At 39.2% G+C, this 7,730-nt stretch overlaps 1 protein-coding gene and 1 pseudogene across 1 annotated transcript in view; one reads left to right on the top strand and one right to left on the bottom strand.

Annotated features, from left to right (window-relative positions):
* Positions 1–2,659: 2,659 nt before the first annotated feature.
* On the bottom strand, positions 2,660–5,010 carry LOC113063698 (GTPase IMAP family member 8-like; annotated as a pseudogene).
* A 2,142-nt stretch (positions 5,011–7,152) lies between these two features.
* The window catches only part of LOC113064394 (collagen alpha-1(V) chain-like), an 87,122-nt gene continuing 86,544 nt past the window's right edge, over positions 7,153–7,730 (top strand). The window contains 1 exon segment of the mRNA XM_026235191.1: positions 7,153–7,288. The gene's annotated coding sequence lies outside the window, so the exon portion shown is untranslated.

The following is a 7,730-nucleotide window of genomic DNA, read 5'->3' as shown; positions in this document are numbered from 1 at the left end:
TTCTTGATCTTTACAAATATCTTAAATATTTTTATGCACAGTATTTGAATATAAAAGCTATAATCATTGCCATTTGAATTATAAAATCAAATGTTATAAAAAGTTTTCATGTATTCATACTGTGTATATTATTTAGCTTTAGACATTTTTAGAATGTACTTGAATAATAACCAAAGTTTTAAGGAGTCTAAATATTAATATTAAGTCGTGGTTTTATTTTTGAAATGGATTATTTTTAAGGTCCTTGTGGCTCCAACACATGACAAAGTCGGGGCGGCAGTGGCTCAGTGGTTCATGTAGGTTGTTTACAAAACCAGAAGGTTGGTGGTTCAAATCCCCGGCTCCACCTGACCAAGTGTCGAGGTGTCCTTGAGCAAGACATCTAACCCCAGCTGCTCCCGACGAGCTGGATGGCGCCTTGAATGGCTGACCCCGCAGTCGGTGTGTGAATGGGTGAATGTGAGGCAAATTGTAAAGCGCTTTGGTGGGCGATGTGGTCTGTTGAAAGCGCTATATAAATGTAGTCCATTTACAAAGTTAAAAAGTGATTTGTCCTTTATGAATTTTTGATAAAAATATAATGCATGCACATATTTTAGAATAACTATATAAAATAAGTATTCTGATAATATATAGGCATCATATCTTATGTTACTGATTTCTACAGATACCTGCAAGTAAAGGATTATATCTTTAACTGAAAAAAAGGAACAAAACGGAGAAAAATGTTTTACAATTATTTATAGAATCTGTTTTGTATATGTTAAACATGATGTCAAAATTCTAGGATTATTCAGCCATCACTTCGGTGTCTAAATCAGTGTCTTTATGCTCATATTTTGAGCCCTTGGGCAAATCCTGTGTTCTTTTGGTTCTTGAATGTTTAACAGAGTGAGAAATGGGCTGCAAAGACCCCAGTCCTGAGCTGTGAGATGGGACTTTTGAGTGTGATGAGCTAAAAACTGAACTGCCTTCTGCTCCTGATAGTGAGCTGAATGAACCATACGCAGAACTTGACACAGACCATGTTTCTGGCCGCTCGTATCCACTCACTGGGGGAAAAAATAGAAACATATTTCAATCCACATGTTTTCTAAAAAATTATGTAGCCAATTGGATCGATTAAGTGCATGGAGTAAATATCAGTACAACAGATGTCGCATTCATATTCCACTAAATAACACTTGACTATTATCAAGATCAAATTATATTACAAAAAAGAAATTAAAAATGAATAATAATAATAAAGACAATTTGTATAAAACTGAGACAATGTAAAAAGTATGTTTATCTCCACATCATGATGTAGAAAGCCACGTCAGACATAAAATGTTTGAATGTCAAATCAATGATCTATTATCTTTTTATAGACATTTTTTTTTAGTTAGCCAATAATTAATAGTTTGTTTTAAATTATATCAGTTCACCGATTATAGATGTATAGGTTTAATTTTCAGGAAGGTCAAAAGTTTGTCTAAATGATCTAACAGGTCTCACTACAACTAACATGGGATTTATGCTTGTTGTGCTATAATGAAACTGTCATAGTACACCAGAGTGTAGAGTATTCTGGAAAGTGCCAAATAAAACAAAAGATACTCACACAGTGGTGATATGCATTCCATGCTATGCATTTCTTGGAAACTGGACTCATATCTTCTTGTGTGAGATGAATCTCTGGACCATGAAGATCTGATGTCTGCTTCTGAACTTCCCAGAGGTGATGTGTTGGACCTCTCCTCTCCACTCACTGCAAAAAAGCAAAGGGAATTAAAAAGAGGTAATTCTGCATGGAATAAATACATAAAATGATGACTTTCAAAACATTATCCAAATTAGAATCAAGTTGGATTTATGAAATTATTTTAAGATAAGTATATTTGTCTAAAATATCAATAACATGGAATTTGGGCCTTGCATGTTTTATAAAATGTAATGTGTATATTCTGGGTATAAGTGTCAAATAAAACAGAAGACACTCACTCAGTGGTGGTGTGAATTCCTTGCTAAATATCTTCAGGACCCCCGATTTGAATCTGCTTATGAGAGATGTATCTTTGGAATGGGAAGACCCAGAAATTGACCCGACGTCTGCTTCAGATGAACCGTAACCAGAACTTGCCAGAGAACACGAATCAGATCCTTCAGCACCACTGACTGTAATAATGCAAGAGAGCAGAACATTCACATTACATTCATACAGTAAGTAGGCACATTTATAAAAAAGATATTGAAATTCAAAAATCTGGTTTATCATTTCATGAGAACAGAAGTTTAACATAAATCTGACATTTAGAGAATCAAAGGTTTAAAACAACTGAACATCAGACAGATAATGTGCCATATGATCGGTTCAGATGATGAACCTTTATTTACCACAGCACTTTGTGGCTCTTAGTTTCCTATTAAAGCTAAACAGGGCTGTGCCTGAACCAAAGACTATCTGAGAAAATCTAAAGTTGTGTTCGAAGATTAATTTAAATACATCAGCATTAGATCAGTATTTGATTAAACTCTGTGAACTATTTAAACCAACATCTGAAGAGAAATAAAAAATATAATGACAAACACAACTGAGATATTGATACAGTTTTATGATTTCACTCACCCATTTGTGATCTGACGTCATCTATCCATGGCTGAATTTGCTCTTCTGATTTTATTTTATTTCAGCTCCTTGTATTTTAATAGGGCTGCTCTTTCTCCTAACAGGGCGGTTTTTTTGTGCCACTGTCTCCTCAATCTTCTCCAGCAGCTCCTTGATCTGATTGTCGTCACTCCTGTTCTGATTGTTGAGAACATGATATCTGTTTCCACATTTGTCCAGCAGCCACTGGAGATCCTGTCCTTCACTCTCAATGTGCTGCTCTATAGATGTGTCTAACAGAGAGTCTCCATGAGTGAACAGAACTATAGTGTGACTCCAGACTCTCTCACCCAGAAGATCCAGATGACCTTGCAATGCTTTTCTCTCAGTCTCTTTAAATCCAATGTCCACACGTATGATCAGTAGTAGAACGTGTGGTCCTGGAGGACACAGAGACACACTGAGCAAAATCTCCTGTTTAAGCAACTCAGGACTCTTCTCTACAGAGTAATCTATCCACCATCCTGGAGCTTCAATGACAGTGATGTGTCTGTCTGCTACTTCTCCATGTCTCCTCACACACTGAGCAGATCTTTTCAAGTCAAACACCTCTCTGCCCAGGATGTTGTTTCCTGTTGAACTCTTACCAGCAAGTTTATGCCCCATTAACACAATCCTCAGCTCTGAGAGACACTGGGCTTTGCCTGAAACAAATACACACTTATATAAAATAATATTGTATTGAGAATCTGTAAATACCTGATGAATTATACATTTAATACAATCAAATTGTACAGTAATCAAGACAAAATAAACCCATTAAGATGATCTGGACAATTTATTTTGACAAAAAAAGTTAAATACGCTACTAATTTATAATCATTTAATCATATTATTATTAAATGTACCTTTACATTTAATAATTTAGCAGATGCTTTTAATCATCTAACATCCAGTCATGATTATAAATGTACTTATTGCTTGAAGCGGGTTGGTGTTCTGACGATTTGTGCTACCCGCTCAGATTGTGCTACCTCCTATTAAAAAGAAAGGTTTTCGCGATCACATCATTTAAACCAGGAAACTCCTGGAAGTACAAAGATCCAGTAAGTGTATTCAAACAGTAACAGAAATAGTGAGTTATGTCCAGATGTCAGTAAATTATTATTTTCAGTGTGTATTTGGCTTAAAAGCGATATTGTTTTATAATGGGCACTGGCTGAAGGTGTTTTCACTTATATGGTTGTCAGTGTTTTAGTGATTCTGAATGGATCCATATATTAGTACAGTCAAATCAAGGCAGGAGGTTTAGTGGCGTCTCCATTTGGCCCTGTTTGGTATCACTGCTTGACTTGTCCTTATTGTATTTAAAATGTTTAATTAATTATTGATTGATGAAAGTAAATTATCAACAATTCACCATTGTGAATTCATAGAATTAAAAAGTACTTTATTTAATATAAAACTAAATAAGCTTATAAATAAGAGGGGGTAGGGAGTGAGTACTGACACTTCTTTCGTCTTCCCATCTTATGATACATTGAGGTGCAAACAGTATCCAACATATAACTAATATTTACACTTGCTGGAAACAGCATTAAACTACTATTCATTTAGTGTATAGAAAATTTTGGGGGGTTGTTGTGACTCAAGTTTCAGTAAATTTTCACTTACTCATCTGTGATCTGATGTTGTCTTTTCGTTTTTTTATTCTCTTCATCCGTTCTTCTGCTCTCTCTTCCTCTGCTCTTCTTCTCTCTTTAATCTCCTTTAAGAGCTTTCTGTTTATTTCAAAATGGGAGCCGTTGTTTTGTGCCACTGTCTCCTCAATCTTCTCCAGCAGCTCCTTGATCTGAGTGTCGTCGCTCCTGTTCTGATTGCTGAGAACATGATATCTGTTCCCCACATTTGTCCAGCAGAGACTGGAGATCCTGTCCTTCACTCTCAATGTGCTGCTCTATAGATGTGTCTAACAGAGAGTCTCCACAGGTGAACAGCACTATAGTGTGACTCCAGACTCTCTCACCCAGAAGATCCAGATGTCCTTGCACTGATTTTTGGTTAATCTCTTTAAAACTAGTGTCCACACGTATGATCAGTAGTACTGCGTGTGGTCCTGGAGGACACAGAGATACACTGAGCACAATCTCCTGTTTCAGTAACTCAGGACTGTCCTCTACAGTGTAATTCCTCCACCATCCTGGAGCTTCAATGACAGTGATGTGTCTGTCTGCTACTCCTCCATGTCTTCTCACACACTGAGCAGATCTCTTCAAGTCAAACTCCTCTCTGCACAGGATGCTGTTTCCTGTTGAACTCTTACCAGCAGCTCTATAGCCCATTAACACAATCCTCAAGTCTGAGAGATGTTGGGCTTCACCTGTAACCAACAGAGAACAAAACATGCTTTTTAAAAACGATACTTAACTGTGAAACTGTGAATACCTGCTTCACACTCCTTCACCATTTTCCCTGTGACACAATTCAGCAGAGTACTTCAGTGTTACAGTGCATCAGGTTAGGAAACACTCAAATACACATCAAAATCAGAGATGAAAAATAAGAAATACCGTTGCCTCTTCACCAAGTAAAGTGAATGTACAAATTATTTGGCAACATGCTTGAGTCAAATATCAAAGTTAATATTCCTGAAGAAACCCATTATGTGGCAGTGCCTTCCCGTCATACATGCAGGATTTGTCCTGCATGGGGAAAACAACATTTTTCAAAATCATAAGAATTTTTTGTATTTCTGTAAAATAGTTACACTGACCAAAAGAATGCTTATGAACTACATTATTTCATTTAGAATGATCATAAAACAAACATATTATTTATGAATGAGTTTCAGCTCCCAAATCACAGTAAATTAATAACTATTCTTTAGGAATTACGGAAAAAGAAAATTGCTTTAATTTCATTGATTTTTTTATTTTTTATTATTGAATTTATTTTTCAGTAACCATCCAATTCAGTGGAGATTGTCACAAATGAGACTGACTTTAGATTTTCTCTTATGGGCTTGCTTGTTTATTTTTAATAATTTAAATAATTTTTGACAAATCTAAAAGCCCTTTCACACCAAAAGTGAAATGAATAAGACTCAGGCTGAAGGAGATGTAAATTCATTGTCGAAAGTCTTAAGATGCAAGAGAATAAAGTTAACTTTTGAATGTTCACTCTCGTTATGTTTGGGGAAAACAATTTTTTTTTCCATTCTGCTGAATTCTGATTTGTTCATGTTTGCGTAGTGGCGGGGCCAACCACTATATAAGTTGGCCTGTAGCGCCATTTATCAGATTATTCTGCTTCAGCGATGAGGATCATCTCTTCATTGACACTTCTGCAAGAAGAAGCCGTGGAAGAAGCTCCAGCTCTGCTCACTGCCGTGGAAGAAGTCAAAGCAGCGGCTTGAGCATCACTGCAGGCATCTGGCATCCGGAGTGAAAGAGCAAATTTCTAAAAGCAATATCAGCGCACCTTGTTACAAATGTTGTGTGGTTTGTGCAAGGGGTTCTTGCACGATGTTGACGGAGACAGCGGTGCGCCACCTTCCTCGGCCGTGCCCACACAGGGGCTGTGCTCGCTGATGGCTCACGCTCCTTCTGCAAGAGCATGAGTCTTTCACGTCTAAGCTCCAGGGTCGACTTGTTCCATCATGGTGATCCCTCCACCAGGTCCTCCCATCTTTCTCCTCCCCTAAGAGGAAATAACGGACAACTAAGCTATTGTTCTCTGGCAGGAGGTGCAAGTACTGCTTGCAAAAGGTGCTTAGGAAATAGTGCCCCTAGCGAACAGCGAGTCAGACTTTTTAAGCCTATATTTCCTCATCCCAAAGAGAGATGGTGGGCACAGACCCATTCTAGATCTCAAACATCTGAGCAGCTCGCTTATGCGCCAGTCATTCAAGATGATGACGATCTTGCGCATATTTGCCCTGAGGATTGGTTTTTGACCATGGATTTGAAAGATGCTTACATTCACATCCACATAGCCCCCCTTCACAAACTGTTCTTGAGATTTGCATTCGCAGGCCTTCCGTTTGGACTGTCCCGTGCCCCATGCAATTTTTACGAAGTGCATCCTTTAACAATGCAAAGGGGCTCTGTCCCCTTTCAGGCAGTTGGGAATCCGCGCATTGAACTACCTCGACGATTGGCTTGCTCTAGCTGGATCAGAATGGGAACTGAATGCTCACAAATCTGCTGCTCAGTCACCTCGGGTTGGTCATCAACCCATGCAAGAGTCAGTTGTTGCCCAGACAATGAACTGTCTTTCTGGGAACTGTTGTAGACTCCACCCTAATGAGGGCATGGATCTCGCTGGTTCGATCCCTAAAAATTCTGCGATTGATGGCTTCCCTTAAACCAGGCACGACATGCCCCTGAGGGTTTTTCAGAGGCTGCTCAGCGTTATGGCCACTGCCGCCTCTTTAACTCCACTGGGACTGCTTCACATGCGGCCCCTCCAATTTTGGCTAAAAGCCCAAGTCCCGCCCCACGCTTGCCGGTTGAAAAGATTTCCGGTTCTGTCCTGTATCCAAGCAGTTGTCATAATAATATAACCGAACTCTTCGCGTCAGGACGGACGCAGGTGGTCATGGGTACCACCTATCAGATGGAAAGTAAAGCGGAGGTTAAGGAGGTGCGGCTCTCGGTATTCCTAGTATTCCTGATGTTGTCACCTCACGAGTCAGCGCAGGTAAGGGAGAATCAGCTGTTCCCAACTGTTACTTGTGCGCGGGCCGCGCTTCTCCCGGGGCTGCGCTTCTCCTGCGCGAGTGCATTTCACGGTCAGTCCGCTGTCCCAGGACTGGAATGACTGTAGGAGGTGATGGTAGCCGACCTAGAGTGGGATTGTTTCGTTTTTATGTGGGGAAACATTACAGCAGCAGCGAATAACGGAACCACGAAGTTTTCCCGTGCAAAGCAACCTCTGCATGAGGATATCGTGATGCATCATCTATTGTGGCACGCGTACAGCTAGTTTACGCTGCTCTCCGTCCACTTTTTTAATGCAAATTTGTAAATTGCGTCGTTATTATAGAAATCTGGATTCCAGGATTTCATATGCATATCTAAAGTCTCCTCAGTGGTTTTTTGCGACTGTTTGCGGTTCTTCATGTTGCATTATAGGTATTCAC

Source organism: Carassius auratus, chromosome 46 (genome assembly GCF_003368295.1).
Source record: "Carassius auratus strain Wakin chromosome 46, ASM336829v1, whole genome shotgun sequence".
Taxonomy (NCBI): domain Eukaryota; kingdom Metazoa; phylum Chordata; class Actinopteri; order Cypriniformes; family Cyprinidae; genus Carassius; species Carassius auratus.
This window is presented reverse-complemented; position numbering and strand designations above follow the sequence as displayed.